This window comes from Triticum aestivum, chromosome 5A, assembly GCF_018294505.1.
Source record: "Triticum aestivum cultivar Chinese Spring chromosome 5A, IWGSC CS RefSeq v2.1, whole genome shotgun sequence".
Taxonomy (NCBI): domain Eukaryota; kingdom Viridiplantae; phylum Streptophyta; class Magnoliopsida; order Poales; family Poaceae; genus Triticum; species Triticum aestivum.
Genome location: NC_057806.1, coordinates 399378520 through 399403688, shown reverse-complemented (window position 1 = coordinate 399403688; position 25169 = coordinate 399378520).

Below are 25169 nucleotides of genomic sequence, written 5' to 3'. Positions count from 1 at the left end.
AGGCCTCCGGAACCCCGCCTCTCATGATCCTATACGGGAGAGGGGCGATCAGGTTTTTGGGGAGCGCACTCGCGCAACTGCTGGCAGCGATGACTTCGCCAACAATGACTTCTTCCCCGACCTCGGCAACCTCCTCCTCAACAACATGGGCGACAACCTCAACACCAACGGTGCTGCTCCCGTTGCACCGTATGTGATTCTGTCCTTCCTTTTTGAGATCGTGGTAGAATTCATGTTTCTAGTCTGTGCTCTAGATTCGATCTGCTCATCTAGTATGCTAATCAACATGATTAGTTTAATCTCTGCTTTCGTCGTCATGATTTATTTACTATTTGTTCAGATTAAATTTCATAGTAATTTGCTCATATATTCTACACTAAACACCATCACGGAGGGGTACAACATCCTCATTGGTGCCTCTCCGATGATGCGTGAGTAGTTCATTGTAGACCTACAGGTCCGTAGTTAGTATTTAGATGGATTCCTCTCTCTCTCTCTCTCTCTCTCTCTCTCTCTCTTGATTCTCAATACAATGGTCTCTTGGCGATCCATGTGATGTAACTCTTTTTGCGGTGTGTTTGTCGGGATCCGATGAACTTTGAGTTTATGATCAGATCTATGTTTTTATCCATGAAAATTATTTGAGTCTTCTTTGATCGATTGTATGCGTGATTACTTATAGCCTCGTATTTCTTCTCTGATATTTGGGTTTTGTTTGGCCAACTTGATATGTTTATCTTGCAATGGGAAGAGGTGCTTTGTGATGGGTTCAATCTTACGGTGCTTGATCCCAGTGACAGAAGGGGAAATGGCACGTATGTATCGTTGCTATTAAGGATAACAATATGGGGTCTATTTCTACATAAATAGATCTTGTCTACATCATGTCATTGTTCTTATTGCATTACTACGTTTCTGCATGAACTTAATACACTAGATGCATGCTGGATAGCGGTTGATGTGTGGAGTAATAGTAGTAGATGCAGGCAGGAGTCGGTCTAGTAATCTTGGATGTGATGCCTATATAATGATCATTGTCTCGATATCGTCATGATTATTTGAAGTTCTATCAATTGCCCAACAGTAATTTGTTTACCCACCGCTTGCTATTTTTCTCGAGAGAAGCCACTAGTAAAATCTACGGCTCCCGGGTCTCTTCTTTATTATATTTGCCTTCGCGATCTATTTTTATTTGCTTTTATTTCCAGATCTATTAATCAAAAAATACAAAAATACCTTGCTGCAATTTTTATTTATTTATTTTATCTCGCGTGTCCCGCGATATCCATTTATCCAATCTACTACAATTTTACCTATCTTTTTACCCATGAGGGATTGACAACCCCTCTCTTACGTCGGGTTGTAAGTATTTGTTTTTTGTGTGCATGAGCTGTTTATGTGGTGTTGCGTGGTTCTCCTACTGGTTCGATAACCTTGGTCTCATCACTAAGGGAAATGCCTACTGTTGCTATGCTGCATCATCCCTTCCTCTTTGGGGAAATACCGACGTAGTTCAAGCAAGCATCACCCCCAGCAACAAGCGCCGCTACTACGGCCACTACCATGAGGAGGGTGGCCCAACTCACTTTTGCAAGGTCGTCCTTGCACCGAAGCTTGAGTGCATCCCCATGCCCCTGGACTTTGATACGTCTCCAACATATCTATAATTTTTGATTGTTCCATGCTATTATATTATCTGTTTTGCATGTTAATGGGCTTTATTTTACACATTTATATTATTTTTGGCATTGTTGTGGAAATCGTTAACTGGTAGCTGCTCGGTTGGCTGGTGAGTAGGGGATTAATAGGCTAATCGGCAAGTTAATCGGCCATTTCATCAATTAATCGGATGATTTATTGGGTAATCGGCTACTCCGGGACCCTATGAGTAGGGATTAATTGGGAAGTTAACTGGTTAATCGGATGAATTCTTGAACAAGGATTTTTGGGACTAACCTATTAACCGGAGTCCCAACCCAAATTGCTGTTTTTTTTGCCTATTTTAGTGTTTTGTAGAAAAGGAATATCAAACGGAGTCCAAACGGAATGAAACCTTCGGGAACGTGATTTTTGGAACAAACGTGATCCGCAGGACTTGGAGTGGATGTCAAGCAATCAACGAGGCGGCCACGAGGCAGGGGGCGTGCCTACCCCCCTAGGCGCGCCCTCCCCCCTCGTGGGACCCTCGTGGCTCCACCGACCTACTTCTTCCTCCTATATATGTTCACATACCCCGCAAACATCTAGGAGCACCACGAAACCCTATTTCCACAGCCGCAACCTTCTGTACCTAAGAGATCCCATCTTGGGGCCTTTTCCAGAGCTCCGCCGGAGGGGGCATTGATCACGGAGGGCCTCTACATTAACTCCATGGCCCCTCCGATGATGTGTGAGTAGTTTACCTCAGACCTACTGGTACATAGCTAGTAGCTAGATGGCTTCTTCTCTCTCTTCGGATCTCAATACAAAGTTCTCCTCGATTCTCTTGGAGATCTATTCGATGTAACTCTTCTTTTTGCGGTGTGTTTGTCGAGATCCGATGAATTGTGGGTTTATGATCCAGATTATCTATGAACAATATTTGAATCTTCTCTGAATTCTTTTATGTATGATTGGTTATCTTTGCAAGTCTCTCAGAATTATCAGTTTGGTTTGGCCTACTAGATTGATCTTTCTTGCAATGGGAGAAGTGCTTTGCTTTGGGTTCAATCTTGTGGTGCTCGATCCCAGTGACAGAAAGGGAAACGACACGTATTGTATTGTTGCCATCGAGGATAAAAAGATGGGGTTTATATCATATTGCATGAGTTTATCCCTCTACATCATGTCATCTTGCTTAAGGCGTTACTTTGTTCTTATGAACTTAATACTCTAGATGCATGCTGGATAGCAGTCGATGTGTGGAGTAATAGTAGTAGATGCAGGCAGGAGTCGGTCTACTTGTCACAGATGTGATGCCTATATACATGATCATACCTAGATATTCTCATAATTATTCGCTTTCCTATCAGTTGCTCGACAGTAATTTGTTCACCCACCGTAATACTTATGCTATCTTGAGAGAAGCCACTAGTGAAACCTATGGCCCAGGGGTCTATTTTCCATCATACAAGTTTCCAAACTATTTTATTTTGTAATCTTTACTTTCAATCTATATCATAAAAATACCAAAAATACTTATCTTATTATTATCATCTCTATCAGATCTCACTATTGCAAGTGGCCATGAAGGGATTGACAACCCCTTTATCGCACTGGTTGCGAGGTTCTTATTTGTTTGTGTAGGTACAAGGTGACTCGCGCATGGTCTCCTACTGGATTGATACCTTGGTTCTCAAAAACTGAGGGAAATACTTATGTTGCTGTACTACACCACCCTTTCCTCTTCAAGGGAAAACCAACGCAATGCTCAAGAGGTAGCAAGAAGGATTTCTGGTGCCGTTGCCGGGGAGATCTACGCCAAGTCAAGACATACCAAGTACCCATCACAACTCTTATCCCTCGCATTACATTATTTGCCATTTGCCTCTCGTTTAATTTCCTCTCCCCCACTTCACCCTTGCCATTTTATTCGCCCTCTCTTTTCCGTTCGCCTCTTTTTCTATTGCCTCATCGTTATGGCAAGTCCTCTACCTACTCCTTTGTCTCCCGAGAATGAAGTTCTTAATTTTAAACAAAGGGAGGGAGAAAATCTAAAAGATGCTTGGTACAGAATTTGCAATGCGCAAAATAGATCTACCAGGAAGCAATCTACTTCCGTTCTTCTTCGCAATTTTTATGTAGGCATCACGCCTTGGAATAGATATATTCTTGATACCATTACCGGAGGAAATTTCTTGGGTAGCCATACTTTTGATTCTTATAATGCTATGATAGATTTTTTTGGCCCACCACCTCTTTTGGTTAATGGAACTATTTTAACTTTGGAACACGTGATGCAACGGCTTGAAATTATTGAAAATAAAGTTGCCACCGTAGAGTTGATTGAAAATTTGGATAGAAAGATCCATAACCAAATTACCCAATACGGATCTAAGGTAGGAGTTGCTCTTAAATTTTTTAAAGAAAAGGAACCTATGGTTAATGAAAATATAGATCAAGATTCCACTAGAATTGATAAAATTGAGGATATTATTACTGTCGGTGTCAAAACCGGCGGATCTCGGGTAGGGGTTACCGAACTGTGCGTCTAAGGCGGATTGTTACAGGAGGCAGGGGACACAATGTTTTACCCAGGTTCGGGCCTTCTTAATGGAGGTAAAACCCTACGTCCTGCTTGATTAATATTGATGATATGGGTAGTACAAGAGTAGATCTACCATGAGATCAGAGAGGCTAAACCCTAGAAGCTAGCCCATGGTATGATTGTATGTTGTCCTACGGACTAAAACCTCCGGTTTATATAGACACCGGAGAGGCTTAGGGTTACACAAGGTCAGTTACAAAGGAGGAGATACACATATCCGTATTGCCTAGCTTGCCTTGCACGCCAAGTAGAGTCCCATCCGGACACGGGACGAAGTCTTCAATCTTGTATCTTCATAGTCCAACAGTCCGACCAAAGGATATAGTCCGGCTGTCCGGAGACCCCCTAATACAGGACTCCCTCAGTAGCCCCTGAACCAGGCTTTCAATGACGATGAGTCCAGCGCGCAGTATTGTCTTCGGCATTGCAAGGCGGGTTCCTCCTCCGAATACACCACGGAAGAATTTGAATACAAGGATAGTGTCCGACCCTGCAAAATAAGTTCCACATACCACCGTAGAGAGAATAATATTTCCACAAATCCAATTTGCTGACTTGTTTTGGCAACACGACATTATGCCATGGCCTGGCGATTATTCGAACCGTTTCCTTAACTAGCCTCGCACATAATGCAAGGCAGTTTTTTGACACGTCTCGTCAAAGCAAAGATCGTGTCCCCTTATCACGGGATTCTCATCAATACAAGCGTGGGTAACCCAATCGCGTCTTGGACTCCTAGATTATAGGCAAGTCCCAAACGGCCACGGAAAGGACGCTTGATATTCACCCTCTTTATAAAGGGCCCAGGCTTTTACTTTTTTCCCTCCCGTGCTCAATCGAATCCTTCCCCCGCCTTGAGTTCTAACACCCAAAGCCCAGGTCAGGTGCTCCGGACCTTCAATCATGTCCGGATCCAGCCTTCAAGGCCGATGGATGCCCTCCTCTGTCACAAAAGAAGACATCAAGAAGTTGAGGGAGGCCAGATACCTGACCGCTAAGGTTTCGCATTGGCTGCCTGCCCGAGGGTAGTTCGTCCCTACTCCTGAACCCAATGAAGACGTCGTGTTCATCTCCCATTTCCTCCGAGGTCTAGGCCTCGCTCTGGATCCCTTCGTAAGGGGTTTGATGTTCTATTACGGGCTAGACTTCCACGATCTAGCCCCAGATTCCTTTCTCCACATCTCGGCATTTATTGTCGTGTGTGAGGCCTTCCTCCGCATTACCCCTCACTTCGGCTTGTGGCTCAAGACCTTTGATGTGAAGCCGAAGACAATCGAGGGACAGCATGCAGCGTGCGAAGGAGAATTAGTAAGCAAGATTACATGAGCTCCGTGGCCAAAGTGTTCCTTCCCAGAGGTGTCCGGATTATGGCAACGGGAGTGGTTTTATATCATAGCTCCCAGAAGTGACAAGTGGGTGGCTGCCCCCGCTTTCTGCTCGGGCCCCCCACCACAACTGATGTCATGGATTAGCAGAGGGCTGAGCTGGGGTCCGGCCAAGGACGTGCCCATACTGCAAAGCCGCATTCAAGATCTCTTCGAGGGAGATTTTAATTTGGTTATGGTAATGCAAGTCATGCTGGTTCGTCGAGTCCAGCCTTGCAAACGCCGGCCCCTTCACTTATGGGAGTTCAACCCAGAAGGACCGCGTGCTATTCAAAGTTTCCTCGGCCTGACGCACGAGGAGATGTACAAGTCATTCTTCGGACCTCAAGCAGAGTGTCCGGATACTACCGAGGACGTGGGCCTGAGTAGCAACCGCGCCACCGACCAAGTAAGTAATCCTCTAACCGAACACACTGTATTTTATTTACCATGATGTCATTTCTGAGAAATCACCCTTTGACCAGGACTGGCTAACAAAGGCGAAGATGATTCAGTGTTCGGCCCCCCTCCCTGAGGGTTTGGAAAATCTGGTACTGGAAAAGATGCTCGAGCTTGCACCTTGCCCGGAGCCCTTGAAGGAAGATAAAGGGGGGAAATAATGTGGGCAAAAGCGGGTCCCCATCGCTGCCAGTTCCAACTGAGGGAACGAGCACCTCCATAAGGGAGGATAACCAAGGAGAAGATTCTGACCTTCTCTCGCTACGGGGGAGGAAGAGGACTGCCTCTGGGGATCTGGAAACCGAGGCTTCCAAACGGGAGAAGAAGTCTCCAACATAGGGTCCTACCTTGGGGGGTGCTCTTGCCGCACAAAGTCCACACGGGGATCAGCCCTCTAACGAGCCATAAGTGATCAAAAAAATACTTTAATAGTGAAGATATATTACCTTTCCTCCGAGGAAAATAACCGAAGCATATATCTTGCAGTTCGGATCTTAGCCCTTCTCAGCTGAGCTCGTCTTCGGGGGATCTTCTTCCGGAGATGATGGAGAGCGAAACACCTCCCCCGAACTCCCCCGCTCGAGAAGCGGGCGACCTCGAAGTGTCGTCACGGAGGGCCTCTCCAGATCCGGTGAGGCCAGAAGATAATCCTATAGTCACCCGAAGTCCCCAGCGTCCGGCTCTCGAAGAGAGCAAACAAAAGAGTCCGGCACCGCCTGGTATGCGGTCGGACGTTCTGAGGGAGCTGTTGAAGTAGGCGGCCATCTCAGAAGAACACCGTACGTTGATGGGTACGGTGATGGAAAGAATTTCGTCCGCCGAAAGCGGATTACATGAAGCCTTTATGAGTCTACTGACAGACTTTGAGGTACGTGAAACGATATACTTTTTGATAGTACCGCACATGTTAGGTGTGCCCTGTGTAGATAGTAGCCCCTGAGACTCTGGTTGTCGTCGAGAACGGCGGCGAACAGAGGATCATAGTCCCAGGTAATAACCAGACTGCCTTTATGTACAAGTGGTGGAAGCTCCGGTGGCTAGACGGACTAATGAGTTCGCCGAACTAAAGCGGCAACTAGATGCAGCAGACGCCGACATCGAGCTTGTTAACAAGCGGCTTGACGAGTCACAGGGTAAGTAATGTTTTCTGGTGAATGTCACATAATAAGAGCAGCATGATGCCAATATCTTTAATATGTTGCGACTGCAGATGGAGCTGCCACCATGGAAACCCTTCAGGCGGAACTTGCCCGAGCCAAGGAACAAGCAAGAGTTAGTAATGCGGCTGCTTTGAAGGCGGCCGGAGAATTAAGAGCCGAGAAGGCCGCGCATTGCGAAAGCAAAGAGAAGATAGCCAAGATGGCCGTAAAATTAAAAGACACTGCCGACCGTTGCTAGTTCCTTGAAGAAGGGAACCGAGTGAAGGCATCAGACCTTGAAAAGGCCACGATGGCGACCAAAGACACTCGCTCTGCTATGAGGGAGAAGAAGGAGGAGCTGTGTGAAGCCGGGGATATTGCGGCTGGGAAGCCCTTTCTGCTGCAGAGGAAGTTCGGAGATTCGCGGTATGCCCCTCTGGATCGGCTGTGGAGTTCGGCAGACACATATATGGACTTGGCGGCGAGCGCTGTCGATGCGGTCGAATACTTCTGAGATCAGACAGATCGTGAAGTGGACAAGCTGTTCTGGTCACAATTTAACGTTCCAGAGCATCCGCTTCCCTTGACTGATCAGCTAGCCGAATGGGCCAAACTTAATAGGTTGTCTGGACTTGCCATGAGGTCCGTTGTAGATCATTTGTGGCCAGAGAAGCCGAAGCCGAACAACTATTTTAGCTTAGTGCAGCAGTTCCTTGGTGCGGTGCCGCGCATCAATGCGATGAAGAGGTCGGCGTGCATAGAAGGCTCGCGGATGGCCTTTGCCCGTGTCAAAGCATACTGTGCGGAGATGGATGCTACCACTATTGCGGCGCAGGGTTCGGCCATAGGCCGAGTGGCTGCCAAGCACTATTTTGAAGAGGTTCTTGAGGGTGCTCGTTTGATAGAGGCCCAGTGCTTGAAGAATATTATGTTTGAGTGACATGTATTCCCATTGTAAACACAATGTTTTTTTTATGAAATGTATTAAAGCTGTATTTATACTTTTGCCTGAAAGTAATATGATGCCTCCTGTGCGGCCGTTTATGTATATATGTATATAACCTGAAAGATTGCAGTCGTCGGCTTCAAACCCCACGCATATAATGCGGAGGTGCCCGTAGAAGACGCGTGTTCACACTTAACCCAACGTCTTGGTCCTAATAAGGAGGTGATAGTGCAACGAACGAGGCAACCGGACTATGATGCTTTAACACTTTCACTTAGCCATAGGAGTTTGACGGTGGGGCTACTATATAGCCCCTTGTGGCTCCGCACTCTCCCGAACTTGGGGTGCGTATATGCTTGGACGGGAAACGACCCTTCGTTAAAGCGGAGAAATTCTAACATTCCGATAGGTCATCGAGTGGTTGACCAGTCTTGCGCTATATCATGACAGTCAGTTTTCGGCTTTCTCTACTAAGGTGCTCGTCCGGATGAACCAGGGCACAATCGCAGTAGTTCTCCTGGTGCTGTCTTAGCCGATAGAACAGAACGTAAGGCACCAAAACACAGGAGCCGGGCAAACCCAACATTTGACCAAAGACATGATTCGGAGCTGATGCATATAAGGCCAAACTCGCGACACCGAACACTCCCTAAGGTATTCGGTCTTTATGGTGTAAGCCGGGCCTAAATAGTGCCCTTTGTAAGAAGCCCCTTGTGTCCAGGTACGTGTGTTATTCTAACGTGGCCATATGCCAAGACGTCAGCATCCTTCTCAATTGTACTAAGAATCCAAGGGATGTGTATCAACAAGAGACAATAAAAAAGGTTTAGGCAGGGTCTTAATCTAAAAAGAATCCTTGGAGCGGGTCCCTGCTGCACGTATGCGCCTGTGTCTCCGTTGTGCCGTATCCTGGACGGGTGTAGCACGATGGTCATCTGTAAAAGAGAGGAACTTAGGTGAAAAGTTATCGTGCAAAAAGGTAGTTTTTAAAGAAACCATGTATAATTAAAGATGAGTAAAAATTGCCACTTGTCTGCGTGCATTGAGCCCCTTGTATTTGTAATAGGGGTGTGGCCATCAATCCGGCATGAATTACATATAGCTGCCCGGACTCGTCTAACCGTGTCCGTGGTCTTGACGACCTATCAAATGCTTTCGTTGGTGAGGCCGTTTTTAGTGTGCGGTTGCCAAGGCAGTCGCACTCTCTTCAGCGTGCAAAGATCGCTCAATATTTCCATTCACTATAATGATGCCACGTGGACCGGGCATCTTGAGCGTGAGGGAAGCGTAATGCAGTATTGCATTAAAGCGAGCGAAAGCTCCGCGTCCAAGTAGTGCTTGATAGCCACTTTGGAACGGAGCAATGTGGAAGGTTAAATGTTCGCTACGGAAGTTATCGGGGAAGCCGAATATAGCCTTTAGTAGCTGGGAGCCCGTGCAGTGAGCCCCTGGGCCTGGCATTACTCCTTTAAAGGTAGTGTTGCTATGGCAAATTTTCGTTGGGTCTATCCCCATTTCGCGGATTGTATCCTGGTATATCAGGTTTAGACTGCTGCCACCGTGCATCAGGACTCATGTAAAGTGGTATCCGTCAATTATTGGGTCTAATACCAGGGCAGCCCATCCTGCACGCCAGATACTTGCTGAGTAATCACGATGGTCGAAAGTGATCGGTTGAGACGACCAGTGGCAGGACTCCGTGGTGATAGGCCCTTGGGCATATTTTTCTGGGAGTGCCGCTTTGTTTCTCCCCTTGATCATGTGTAACACGTTGACTGTTTTGACTTCTGGTGGAAACTTCTTTTGTTCCCCAGTGTCTTGCTTGAGAGGCTCATCCTCGTCTTCGCTTGGTGTATCCTCCCCCTTGTGTATGGCGTTGAGCTTGCCGGACTGCTTGAAGACCCAACATTCTCTGTGGGTATCATTAGCGGGTTTACCAGGGGTGCTATGGATCTGACATACTTGGTCCAGAATTTTGTTTAGGCTGGACAGTTCGTCTCTGGCGCCTTTAGAGGGCGGCTTTTGCTGACCTGGCCGAGAGCTTCTGAATTCGGCGTTTACTGTCATGCTCTTCGTGTTGTCTTCTTTATTCCGGCGTTTGTTATTGTTGTTGCGCTGTGATTTCCCGTTTCCATCTCTGACTTCGGATGTACTGGGGTTGCTGATGCTGCATCTGGCTAGCCAGCTATCCTCACCCGCGCAAAAGCGGGTCATGAGGCTTGTTAATGCTGCCATTGTTCTCGGCTTTTCTTGGCCGAGGTGTTTGGCAGGCCATTCGTCACGTATGCTATGCTTAAAAGCTGCCAAGGCTTCGCGTCCGGACAGTCGACTATTTGGTTCTTTTTAGTAAGAAACCTGTTCCAAAGCTTTCGGGCTGACTCTCTGGGCTGTTGAGTTATGTGACTCAAATCGTCCGCGTCCGGAGGTCGGACATAAGTCCCTTGAAAATTTTCCCAAAAAGCGTCTTCGGGCTCTTCCCAACTTCTAATGGAGCTTTCGGGGAGGCTCTTAAGCCATTGCCGAGTTGGCCCTTTGAGTTTGAGGGGTAAATACTTAATGGCGTGGAGATCATCTCCTCGAGCCATATGGATATGGAGGATATAGTCCTCAATCCAGACCCCAGGGTCTGTTGTTCCGTCGTATGCCTCTATATTTACGGGTTTGAATCCCTCTGGAAATTCATGGTCCAGCACCTCATCGGTGAAACATAGGGGGTGTGCGGCACCCCTGTAACTGGGTGTACCGCGTTGTTTAGATGTTTGTTGTGTTGCATTGTATGCTAGAGCACGCTTATGTGGTCTATAGATGGATCTGGTTGCACCGTCCTTTTGATGTGAGTCCTCGCATGGATCGCGTATTGGCTTATGTGCGGCATTGTTTGCCGCTCTATGTTGGTCGTGAGGTCACCTATCCGGCCAGACGGCTGTTTTGATTTTTGGTTGTGGGGGATCTAAGGCCTCCTCATCGAATTCAGGTAGCAACTTCTGCTTCGGGTAGCTCTTGGTGGGGCGATTACCGCCATACTTCGCTGCTATGTTGAGTACTTTGCTCCATCTGATTTGGAGTGTGTCTTGCGCAGCCTTGAGCCTTTGCTTCTGCTTTTTTAGACTCCTCGCGGTGGCAACGAGCCTATGATCGGCATTCTGTTGCTCTGGGTGTCTGTCCGGTGTGACGTCATCTGGACTATGATCTTTGACTGAGTCGGGTTGTTCGGCTTGATTCTCCGTGTTGCCGTGGTCCGGCAATGGTTCCCCCTGCTCTAACACAGGGTCTGTATGATTGTTGTTTCTACTGAGGCGGGATTTGGGGCGGCGCTTACGCCGCCGTCTTGACTGCTTCTTGAGGGAACAACCCTTCGTTGCATCCTTCCGTTCCTTATCGTCGTTTTCTTTTGGTGTGTCCACCATGTATACGTCATGTGGTGAAGTGGGCGTCCAGTGCCCTGTGGGTAGTGGTTCCTGTTCGTCTCCTGCATCGTTGTCCATACCGTCGATGTCTTCAGAGTCGGAGTCGAGCATGTCGGTTAAGTCATCGACAGTGGCTATTAAGTGGGTGGTGGGTGGGCGACGAATTTCTTCGTCATCCGCATCCCAGTCCTGCTGGGCATAGTTCGGCCAGGATTCTCCTGACAAGGAGAGAGACTTTAATGAATTCAGTATATCGCCAAAGGGCGAGTGCTGAAAGATATCCGCGGAGGTAAACTCCATGATCGACGCCCAACCTGATTCGATCGGAACGGGCGCAGGCGACTTGGAGTCCGTGGCCGGAGAAGTATCCAACAGTTTAACAGCACGGCTCTTGTGAAGGGTAAGGTCGATATTCGGCTCGATCGCCGCTGAGGGTAAGGCCTCCGTGGCGGGGTCCATCCACCTTCCCGCGGAAGGCGCAACTGACTCCGAATTGAGGGTCGGAGCGGTTGCCGGTGCGATCTCCTTAACAATGTCTGATGGTAGAGCTAAATCGTACTCATCGTGACCGTGTGACGCACAAGGCAGAGGCTTGAATCCGTCGAATATCAAGTCTTCGCGGATATCGGCCGTGTAGTTTAAGCTTCCAAACCTGACCTGGTGGCCAGGGGCGTAACTTTCAATCTTCTCCAGATGGCCAAGCGAATTGGCCCACAGTGCAAAGCTGCCGAACACAAAGATCTGTCCGGGGAGAAAAGTCTCACCATGGACTACATCGCCATCGATGATAGTAGTAGCCATCAAGCCTAACAGCGACGACACAGAGGAACTCTCAATGAAAGCACCAATGTTGGTGTCAAAACTGGCGGATCTCGGGTAGGGGGTCCTGAACTGTGCGTCTAAGGCGGATGGTAACAGGAGGCGGGGGGCACAATGTTTTACCCAGGTTCGGGCCTTCTTAATGGAGGTAAAACCCTACGTCCTGCTTGATTAATATTGATGATATGGGTAGTACAAGAGTAGATCTACCACCAGATCAGAGAGGCTAAACCCTAGAAGCTAGCCTATGGTATGATTGTATGTTGTCCTACGGACTAAAACCCTCCGGTTTATATAGACACCGGAGATGGTTAGGGTTACACAAGGTCAGTTACTGTAACATCCCAAATTTTCAATTTGGAATGTTATACATTAGATCATAAATGCATATCATATTTTATTTGCTTTTGGTTTTGATCCTAGAAATTTCTACGCAACTCAAGGACCCACAGAGAGAGTTGGGGAATTCATTATTTTCATATTTGAGTTTTCTCAAATTTTGAGAATAGGATCATTTGATTTTATTATTTTATCATCAAATATTTCTATTACAAAAATATGAGAGAGGGAATAAAATGACTTTCCCAAAATAAAGAAATATTGAGGATTTAATAATAAAATCAAATAAGATTTATTTTCGGAGTTTTTCGTTATTTTATTTGAATTTAGGAAAAATGTGCGTTTTTCAAAAATGCATTTAGGCCCCAAATAAATGTTCACCTTGTGTGGCTTGATTTTAGAAGCCCGAGAAAATTTATTTCGGAATTTTTGGAGTCCGTTTAGTATTTCTTTTTATTTTTCTTCCACACGTAATTATTAAAAAAACGAACCGACCTAACGGGCCGTGTCCGACCCGGACTCCTGGCCCTCTAGACTTTATAAGCCGGGGGAGGCCCAGCCGAAGCCAAACCCTAGCCCCAGCCCCGAGCCACCCCCAGCCCAACGCCGCCGCCGCCGCCCGCACACGCCGCCGCCGCCGCCCGCCGCCGCCACCGGTCGCCGCCCCACGCCGCCCGAGGTCGCCTCGAAGTCCGCGCCGGTTTTTTTATTTTTTTCAAAAAAACCATTTGGTTTTTTCGTTGGTTTTTTTAGTTTCGGTTTTTTTAATAGATCGGTTTTTCCGATTTATTTAATTAGCGAGCGTTCGTCCGTTCGTTCATTTAATGAACGTTCGTCGTTTTTCTTTTTCTCGGATTAAATCCGCGATTTTTCTGATCGCGATTTCTGATCCAATTTTCTTTTTAGTATTACTTTTCGCTCATTTATCGGAATCAGGCGATTCAAGCGTCTGGAGTTTCGTCTCGAAACCCTCTATCCGTTTAACCAACTTAAACAAGTTTTTGCTACTATAAAAATTGCCTTAGATCCAGATTAGTAGAATGAACTTGTTTTTTTCGCCGTTTGACTTTCGTTGCTTCGTTCGATTTGATTCTTTTTGCAAACCGGAGTTCTTAAGTTGAACCTTCTGGTTAGATCTCTTATTTGACTTTCACCTATGCATTAGATGAGTACTTATTGTATGCTTGTTTGTTTGTTTGCGATAGAGTACCCGGAGTGCGCCGCCTGTTACTTCGAATCTCTAGGTTTCGCGGATCATCAGCAAGGCAAGTAACACTTTGATCATACCTTTTCTACTACCCAGTTTTATTGCATTAGATCAATCCTCAAACATTGCATGATTAGGATCTAATTAAATTGTGGGATGGGAAGTAGTTGAGGTAGTACCTATCACCTGTTATATATCAAACCTTTGGGAGTTACTTCTACGTTTGCTTATTGTGCCATGCTATGCTGGTAGACGTGGATTGGGTGAGTGATATCCATGACAGATGTGAGTATTGTTAATTAATGGTTTATCTAAAGGTGGCAACTTAAACACACATCTGGGTGGATTGAGGCACCTGGGTAATCCAGGACTTGCCTGTTTTCTTTTGGACCGCCACCCAGGCTCAAAGGGATCATGAGATTTTTCATGCTAGAAACTTCCGTGTGCAGCCACAAGCTATTATGGGCTCTAGCATAGTTGACTAAGTCGTGCGAACTCTTACAGTGGTAGACTAGCAGATGTAGGGGATGTAGGTGTTACGGTCTACCCGATCGTAAGGTGCGAGCGCTTCTGAAAGACTATGTCTCGGTCATCCGTCTTCTCAAACACCATGTAGTGCGAGAAACCAAACGGAGGCAATCGAGTCTTGTGGGGAAAAGTGCGCAAACCTCTGCAGAGTGTATTAAACTAATCATGATTAGCCGTGCCCCCGGTTATGGACATCTTGAGTATCTAGTACCTGGATTATCATGTGAATCTCAACATGTTACTCTAAATCAATTTTGTTGGGTTTTGTTTAATGATGATGCTTAATTGGGATTGAGAATGTTGTCAACCATTCTCAATGTTTAACAACTACCATGATAGTTAAATAAATTTATTCCTTTGCAGTAGGGAAAAATTGGCTTTACGCAAAACTATAACCATAGAGCTTTCCACCGGCCAAATATGCATATAGTATAGCTGTTTCATTCCATTACTCTCTATGTCTTACATTGCCAGCATATTCCATCTGCTGACCCGTTTCGGGCTGCAACGTTAATGTGGCAGACTTTTCAGACGACGATTAAGGAGTTTTAGGTCGTGGTTCTATACTCAGTGATGCCGTTGGAGTTGGTGGACTCACTTATCTTCCAAGCCTTCCGTTGTTATCGTTATTAGATGGCTTTTGGAGTTGATGGACTCACTTATCTTCCAAGCCTTCCGCTATTATCATTATTAGATGGCCTTAAGCCATATTTATTGTAATAAGTTCTCTATGGAGACACTCGATGTAATAAGTGTGTGATTGCTACTCTGTTATAAATCCTCCGAGTACTGTGTGGTGTCAGCATTACTGATCCAGGGATGACACCGGAGCACAGAGATCAGACTATTTGAGGTCTGGTCGCTACAGTTACAAAGGAGGATATACACATATCCGTATTGCCTAGCTTGCCTTCCACGCCAAGTAGAGTCCCATCCGGACACGGGACGAAGTCTTCAATCTTGTATCTTCATAGTCCAACAGTCCGGCCAAAGGATATAGTCTGGCTGTCCGGAGACCCCCTAATCCAGGACTCCCTCAATTACCAACCTACGGTCTGCCTTTTCTTCCGTGAAAAATACTCCTTCTAATGCTAATATTGCCAACTTGATGTATGTTCCTAAAAAATAAGGGTGAAACTTCTAGTAAGGGAAGTGCGGACCTCAAATCCATAAGTGTTCACCCCAACTTTCTCACTATCCTTAAGGAACCTTTTGCTACAAATGATTTTCTCGATTTGTGCCTAGGAGTTTGATAATTAATAAAAATAAATAAACTCCTAGGAGTTATAGGTGTCTTATTGAAGAATTGCCTACCCAAGATGGCAATACGTAGATCTATCCTTGCTTTTATGCCTAGCTAAGGGCGTTAAACGATAGCGCTTGTTGGGAGGCAACCCAATTTTATTTTTATTCCTTGCTTTTGGCTCCTGTTTAGTAATAAATAATTTATCTAGCCTCTTTTTTGGTTGTGTTTTTTGTGTTTAATTAGTGTTTGAGCCAAGTAGAACCGTTGGGAAGACTTGGGGAAAGTCTTTTTGATCTTGCTGTAAAAAACAGAAACTTTAGCGCTAACGAGAATTGCTGCCATTTTTTATTGGAGAGTGATATTTAGTTAATTATTTTTGCAGATGATTAATAGATAAATTCCTCAAGTCCGGCAATTTAGTGTAGAATTTTTGGGGTTCCATAAGTGGTCGAAACCTACATATTACTACAGAATGTTCTGTTTTTGACAGATTCTGTTTTTCGTGTGTTGTTTGCTTATTTTGATGAATCTATGGCTAGTGATAGAGTTTATGAACCATAGAAAAGTTGGAATATATTAGGTTTAACACCAATATAAATAAAGAATTAGTTCATTACAGTACCTTGAAGTGGTGGTTTGTTTTCTTTTACTAACGGAGCTCACGAAGATTTTCTTTTAAGTTTTGTGTTGTGAAGTTTTCAAGTTTTGGGTAAGGATTTGATGGATTATGGAACAAGGAGTCGCAAGAGCCTAAGATTGGGGATGCCCAAGGCACCCCAAGGTAAAATCCAAGGACACCAAAAAGCCTAAGCTTGGGGATGCCCCGAAAGGCATCCCCTCCTTCGTCTTCGTCTATCGGTAACTTTACTTGGAGCTATATTTTTATTCGCCACATGATATGTGTTTTGCTTGGAGTGTCTTGTATGATTTGAGTCTTTGCTTTCTAGTTTACCACAATCATATTTGCTGTACACACCTTTTGGGGGAGACACACATGAATTGGAATTTATTAGAATACTCTATGTGCTTCACTTATATCTTTTGAGCTATATAGTTTTTGCTCTAGTGCTTCGCTTATATCTTTTAGAGAACGGCGGTGGTTTTATTTCATAGAAATAATTGATCTCTCGTGATTCACTTATATCATTTTGAGAGTTCTTTAGAACAGCATGGTAATTCACTTTGGTTATAAATTTAAAATGCTAAGAGAAGTTGGATGCTTGATAGATGGTTTTGAGATATAAAGGTGGTAATATTAGAAGTGTGCTAGTTGAGTAATTGTGAAATTGATGAATACTTGTGTTGAAGTTGGCAAGTCCCATAGCATGCACGTATGGTGAACGTTATGTGACAAATTTGAAGCACGGGGTTTTCTTTGATTGCTTTCCTTATGAGTGGCGGTCGGGGACGAGCGATGGTCTTTTCCTACCAATCTATCCCCCTAGGAGCATGCACGTAGTGCTTGGTTTTGATGACTTGTAGATTTTTGCAATAAGTATGTGAGTTCTTTATGACTAATGTTGATTCCATGGATTATACGCACTCTCACCCTTCCACCATTGCTAGCCTCTTCGGTACCGTGCACTGCCCATTCTCCTTGAGAGTTGGTGCAAACTTCGCCGGTGCATCCAAACCCCGTGATATGATACTCTCTATCACACATAAGCCTCCTTATATCTTCCTCAAAACAGCCACCATACGTACCTATTATGGCATTTCCATAGCCATTCCGAGATATATTGCCATGCAACTTTCCATCGTTCCATTTATTATGACACGCATCATCATTGTCATATTGCTTTGCATGATCATGTAGTTGACATCGTATTTGTGGCAAAGCCACCGTTCATAATTTTTTCATGCATGTCACTCTTGATTCATCGCAATCCCGGTACATCGCCGGAGGCATTCACATAGAGTCATATTTTTTTCTAAGTATTGAGTTGTAATTCTTGAGTTGTAAGAAAATAAAAGTGTGATGATCATCATTAGAGCATTGCCCCATGTGAGGAAAGGATGATGGAGACTATGATTCCCCCACAAGTCAGGATGAGACTCCGGACGAAAAAAGAGAGGCCAAAAAAGGCCCAAATAAAAAAAGAATAATCATAATAAAGAAATGAGAGAAAAAGAGAGAAGGGACAATGTTACTATCCTTTTTCCACACTTGTGCTTCAAATTAGCACCATGATCTTCATGATAGAGAGTCTCTTATTTTGTCACTTTCATATACTAGTGGGAATTTTTCATTATAGAACTTGGCTTGTATATTCCAATGATGGGCTTCCTCAAATGCCCTAGGTCTTCGTGAGCAAGCGAGTTGGATGCACACCCACTTAGTTTCTTTGATGAGCTTTCATATATTTATAGCTCTAGTGCATCTGTTGCATGGCAATCCCTACTCCTTGCATTGACATCAATCGGTGGGCATCTCCATAGCCCATTGATTTTCCGCATCAATGTGAGACTTTCTCCCTTTTTGTCTTCTCACATAACCTAAATCATCATATTCTATTCCACCCATAGTGCTATGTCCATGGCTCGCGCTCATATATTGCGTAAAAGTTGAAAGAGTTTGAAAAGTCTAAGTATGAAACAATTGCTTGGCTTGTCATCGGGGTTGTGCATGATGAGAGCATTTTGTGTGATGAAAATGAAGCATGGCCAAACTATATGACTTTGTAGGGATAAGTTTTCTTTGGTTATGGTATTTTGATAAGACATAATTGCTTGATTAGCATACTTGGAGTATTACTATTTTTATGTCAACAATAAACTTTTATCTTGAATCTTTCGGATCTGAACATTCATGCCACAATAGAGAAAAATACATTGAAGAATATTCTAGAAAGCATTCCACACCAAAAATTCTATTTTTATCATTTACCTACTCGAGGACGAGCAGGAATTAAGCTTGGGGATGCTGATACGTCTCCAACATATCTATAATTTTTTATTGTTCCATGCTATTATATTATCTGTTTTGGATGTTAATGGGCTTTATTTTACACTTTTATATTATTTTTGGGACTAACCTATTAACCGGAGGCCCAGCCCAAATTGCTGTTTTTTTGCTTATTTCAGTGTTCCGTAGAAAAGGAATAACAAACGGAGTCCAAACGGAATGAAACCTTCGGGAACGTGATTTTTGGAACAAACGTGATCCAGAGGACTTGGAGTGGACGTCAAGCAATCAATGAGGCGGCCACGAGGCAGGGGGGTGCGCCCTCCCCCCTCGTGGGCCCCTCATGGCTCCACCGACCTACTTCTTCCTCCTATATATGTTCACATACCCCGCAAACATCCAGGAGCACCACGAAACCCTATTTCCACCACCGCAACCTTCTGTACCCAAGAGATCCCATCTTGGGGTCTTTTCCGGAGCTCCGTCGGAGGGGGCATTGATCTCGGAGGGCCTCTACATCAACTCCATGGCCCCTTCGATGATGTGTGAGTAGTTTACCTTAGACCTACGGGTCCATAGCTAGTAGCTAGATGGCTTCTTCTCTCTCTTTGGATCTCAATACAAACTTCTCCTCGATTCTCTTGGAGATCTATTCGATGTAACTCTTCTTTTTGCGGTGTGTTTGTCGAGATCCGATGAATTGTGGGTTTATGATCCAGATTATGTATGAACAATATTTGAATCTTCTCTGAATTCTTTTATGTATGATTAGTTATCTTTGCAAGTCTCTTCGAATTATCGGTTTGGTTTGGCCTACTAGATTGATCTTTCTTGCAATGGGAGAAGTGCTTAGCTTTGGGTTCAATCTTGCGGTGCTCGATCATAGCGACAGAAAGGGAAATGACACGTATTGTATTGTTGCCATCAAGGATAAAAAGATGGGGTTTATATCATATTGCATGAGTTTATCCCTCTACATCATGTCATCTTTCTTAAGGCGTTACTCTGTTCTTATGAACTTAATGTTAGGAATTAATTAATTAGGTTAATTAACTATTAATCACTACTATGTTGGTGCCACTTTTGTTAACTGCCTTCTTTTGTAACCGCCTTGTAACCTGGGTATAAATATCCCAATCTTCAATCAATAGAATAACTGTTCCATCATTTGCTCCTTCCTCTCTCGTTTTACTTTCACACGTTATCATGCACTTTTCCTCTCCGCTGACAAATGGCCACAGGAGAAGAGAAAAATTCCTGTCACTGCCGATTCAATTAGCCATAATCCCGTCCATGGAAAAAATCGGTGGACATGCGTCTGTAAAAGAGGAAAACTGGATCAGGACATTCTTCTATTTGTTTTTGTCTTCTTGCAATCAATCAAGGATCTAATAACAAGTACTGTTTTTGCAAATTGCTTCATCCGGCGTATGCTCGTGGTGAGATGGATTGACCACTACTCAAACAGAAAGAGGAAGGAATTCTCAATCAAGAAGAAAAGAAGAATCACAATCAATAACAAGGCTAGAAGATGAGGAACAAACTCCAACAAACTTGTTCTTCGCAAAAAAAATCTGTCCTAGGGTTGAAATTTCCTCTATATGCATTGTTACCAAAATTGTTCCTACCAGCAAAATTCACATCCATAGATTCATTATTATTCTCAATCAAAGTAGACAAGGGCATATCATTAGGATCATAAGAAACACTCTTATTAGCAAATAATTTCCTAAGTTCATCCATCTTTCCACTCAAAACATTAATTTCTTCTGTCGCATGCACCTTTTTATTAGTAGATCTTTTAGTATGCCATTGAGAATAATTAACCATAATATTATCTAGAAGTTTAGTAGCTTCTCCTAAAGTGATTTCCATAAAATTGCCTCCCGCGGCCGAATCTAAAAGATTTCTAGAAGCAAAATTCAATCCAGAATAATTTTTTTGTATAATCTTCCACAAATTTAAACCATGAGTAGGGCAATTACGTATCATTAGTTTCATTCTCTCCCAAGCTTGTGCAACATGTTCATGATCAAGTTGCTTAAAATTCATAATATCGTTTCTAAGAGAGATGATCTTAGCGGGAGGAAAATACTTAGAGATAAAAGCATCTTTGCACTTATTCCATGAATCAATACTATTTTTAGGCAAAGACGAAAACCAAGCTTTAGCACGATCTCTAAGTGAAAAAGGAAATAGCTTCAATTTAACAATATCATTATCCACATCTTTCTTCTTTTGCATATCACACAAATCAACGAAGCTATTTAGATGGGTAGCGGCATCTTCACTAGGAAGGCCAGAAAACGGATCTTTCATGACAAGATTCAGCAAAGCAGTATTAATTTCACAAGATTCAGCATCGGTAAGAGGAGCAATCGGAGTGCTAATAAAATCATTGTTGTTGGTATTGGTGAAGTCACATAATTTAGTATTATCTTGAGCCATCGTGACAAGCAAGCAAACTAACACACAAGCAAAAAAACGAGCGGGCAAAAAGAGGCAAATAGAGAAAGAGATGGAGGATAGAGAGAGAGGGCGAATAAAACGGCAAGGGTGAAGTGGGGGAAAGGAAAACGAGAGGCAAATGGCAAATAATGTAATGAGAGAGATAATGGTATGTGATAGGTACTTGGTATATTGGCTTTTGCGTAGACCTCCCCGGCAACAGCGCCAGAAATCCTTCTTGCTACCTCTTGAGCACTGCGTTGGTTTTCCACGAAGAGGAAGGCATGATGCAGCAAAGTAGCGTAAGTATTTCCCTCAGTTTTTGAGAACCAAGGTATCAATCCAGTAGGAGGCCACGCTCAAGTCCCTCGTACCTGCACAAAACGATAACTACTCGCAACCAACGCGATTAGGGGTTGTCAATCCCTTCACGATCACTTACGAGAGTGAGATCTGATAGATATAATATTTTTTGGTATTTTTGGTATAAAGATGCAAAGTAAAAAGTAAAGCAAAGTAAAAAGCAAAGCAAGACTAAAGTAATGGAGATTGATATGATGAGAATAGACCCGGGGCCATAGGTTTCACTAGTGGCTTCTCTCAAGAGCATAAGTATTCTATGGTGGGTGAACAAATTACTGTTGAGCAATTGACAGAATTGAGCATAGTTATGAGAATATCTAGGCATGATCATGTATATAGGCATCACGTCCGTGACAAGTAGATCGAAACGATTCTGCATCTACTACTATTACTCCACTCATCGACCGCTATCCAGCATGCATCTAGAGTATTAAGTTAAAAACAGAGTAACGCCTTAAGCAAGATGACATGATGTAGAGGGATAAATTCATGCAATATGATGAAAACCCCATCTTGTTATCCTCGATGGCAACAATACAATACGTGCCTTGCTGCCCCTTCTGTCACTGGGAAAGGACACACAAGATTGAACCCAAAGCTAAGCACTTCTCCCATTGCAAGAAAGATCAATCTAGTAGGCCAAACCAAACTGATAATTCGAAGAGACTTGCAAAGATAACCAATCATACATAAAAGAATTCAGAGAAGATTCAAATATTATTCATAGATAGACTTGATCATAAACCCACAATTCATCGGTCTCAACAAACACACCGCAAAAAGAAGATTACATCGAATAGATCTCCACAAGAGAGGGGGAGAACATTGTATTGAGATCCAAAAAGAGAGAAGAAGCCATCTAGCTAATAACTATGGACCCGTAGGTCTGAGGTAAACTACTCACACTTCATCGGAGGGGCTATGGTGTTGATGTAGAAGCCCTCCGTGATCGATGCCCTCTCTGACGGAGCTCTGGAACAGGCCCCAAGATGGGATCTCGTGGATACAGAAAGTTGCGGCGGTGGAATTAGGTTTTTGGCTCCGTATCTGATCGTTTGGGGGTACGTAGGTATATATAGGAGGAAGGAGTACGTCGGTGGAGCAACAGGGGGCCCACGAGGGTGGAGGGCGCGCCTGGGGGGGGGGGGGAGGCGCGCCCCTACCTCGTGGCCTCCTCTTTTGTGCCTTGACGTAGGGTCCAAGTCTCATGGGTCTTGTTCGTTGAGAAAATCACGTTCCCGAAGGTTTCATTCCGTTTGGACTCCGTTTGATATTCCTTTTCTTCGAAACCCTAAAACAGGCAAAAACAACAATTCTGGGTTGGGCCTCCGGTTAATAGGTTAGTCCCAAAAATAATATGAAAGTGGATAATAAAGCCCAATAATGTCCAAAACAGTAGATAATATAGCATGGAGCAATCATAAATTATAGATACGTTGGAGACGTATCAAGCATCCCCAATCTTAATTCCTGCTCGTCCTCGAGTAGGTAAATGATAAAAGAGAATTTTTGATGCGGAGTGCTACTTGGCATAATTTCAATGCAAATCTTCTTAATTGTGGTATGAATATTCAGATTAGAAAGATTCAAGACAAAAGTTTATATTGACATAAAAAATAATAATACTTCAAGCATACTAACAAAGCAATTATGTCTTCTCAAAATAACATGGCCAAAGAAAGTTATCCCTACAAAATCATATAGTCTGGCTATGCTCCATCTTCACCACACAAAGTATTTAAATCATGCACAACCCCGATGACAAGCCAAGCAATTGTTTCATACTCTAACTTTTTCAAAACTTTTTCAATCTTCACGCAATACATGAGCGTGAGCCATGGATATAGCACTATAGGTGGAATAGAATGGTGGTTGTGGAGAAGACAAAAAGGAGGGGAAGATAGTCTCACATCAACTAGGCTTATCAACGGGCTATGGAGATGCCCATCAATAGATATCAATGTGAGTGAGTAGGGATTGCCATGCAACGGATGCACTAGAGCTATAAATGTATGAAAGCTCAACAAAAGAAACTAAGTGAGTGTGCATCCAACTTGCTTGCTCATGAAGACCTAGGGCACTTGAGGAGGCCCATTGTTGGAATATACAAGCCAAGTTCTATAATGAAAATTCCCACTAGTATATGAAGGTGACAAAACAAGAGACTCTCTATCATGATTATGGTACTACTTTGAAGCACAAGTGTGGCAAAGGATAGTAACATTGCCCGTTCTCTCTTTTTCTCTCATTTTTTTGGGCCTTCTCTTTTTCTATGGCCTTTCTCTTTTTTTATATGGCCTTTATTTTTTATGGCCTTTCTCCTTTTTTATAATTCCTCACTTGGAACAATGCTCTAGAAAATGATGAACATCACACTTCTATTTATTTACAACTCAATGATTACAACTCAATACTAGAACAAAAGATGACTCTATATGAATGCCTCCGGCGGTGTACCGGGATATGTAATGGACCAAGAGTGACATGTATGAAAGAATTATGAATGGTGGCTTTGCCACAAATACTATGTCAACTAGATGATCATGCTAAGCAATATGACAATAATGAATGTGTCATGATAAACGGAACGGTGGAAAGTTGCATGGCAATATATCTCGGAATGGCTACGGAAATGCCATAATAGGCAGGTATGGTGGCTGTTTTGAGGAAGATATAAGGAGGTTTATGTGTGAAAGAGTGCATCATATCACGGGGTTTGGATGCACCGGCGAAGTTTGCGCCAACTCTCAATTTGATAAAGGGCAATGCACGGTATCGAAGAGGCTAGCAAGGATGGAAGGGTTAGAGTGCGTATAATCCATGGACTCAACATTAGTCATAAAGAACTCACATACTTATTGAAAAAATCTACAAGTCATCAAAAACCTCAGCACTACGCGCATGCTCCTAGGGGGGTAGATTGGTAGGAAAAGACCATCGCTCGTCCCCGACCGCCACTCATAAGGAGGACAATCAAATAACACCTCATGTTTCAAATTTGTTACATAATGTTTACCATACGTGCATGCTACGGGACTTGCAAACTTCAACACAAGCATTTCTCAATTTCACAACTACTCAACTAGCACGACTTTGATATTATTACCTCCATATCTCAAAACAATCATCAAGCATCAAACTTTTCTTAGTATTCAAAACACATCATAAGAAAAAATTTTTTAATTTTATACCTATCATATTAGGATTTAAGCAAATTACCATGCTATTTAAGACTCCAAAATAATCTAAGTGAAGCATGAGAATCAAATAGTTTCTATAAAAAATCCACCACCAGTGCTTCTAAAAGAGTATAAGTGAAGTACTAGAGCAAAACTATATAACTCAAAAGATATAAGCGGAGCACATAAAGTATCTAGCAAATTCCCAAATCATGTATGGCTCTCTCAAACGGGTGTGTACAGCAAGGATATTGTGGTAACCTAAAAAGTAAAGACTCAAATCATACAAGACGCTCCAAGCAAAACACATATCATGTGGTGAATAAAAATATAGCTCCAAGTAAATTACCGATGGAAGTGGACGAAAGAGGGGATGCCTTCCGGGGCATCCCCAAGCTTTGACTTTTTGGTGTCCTTGGATTATCTTGGGGGTTCCATGGGCATCCCCAAGCTTAGGCTCTTGCCACTCCTTGTTCCATGATCCATCAAAGAATTCACCCAAAACTTGAAAACTTCACAACACAAAACTCAAAATAGAAAACTCGTGAGCTCCGTTAGCGAAAGAAAACAAAAG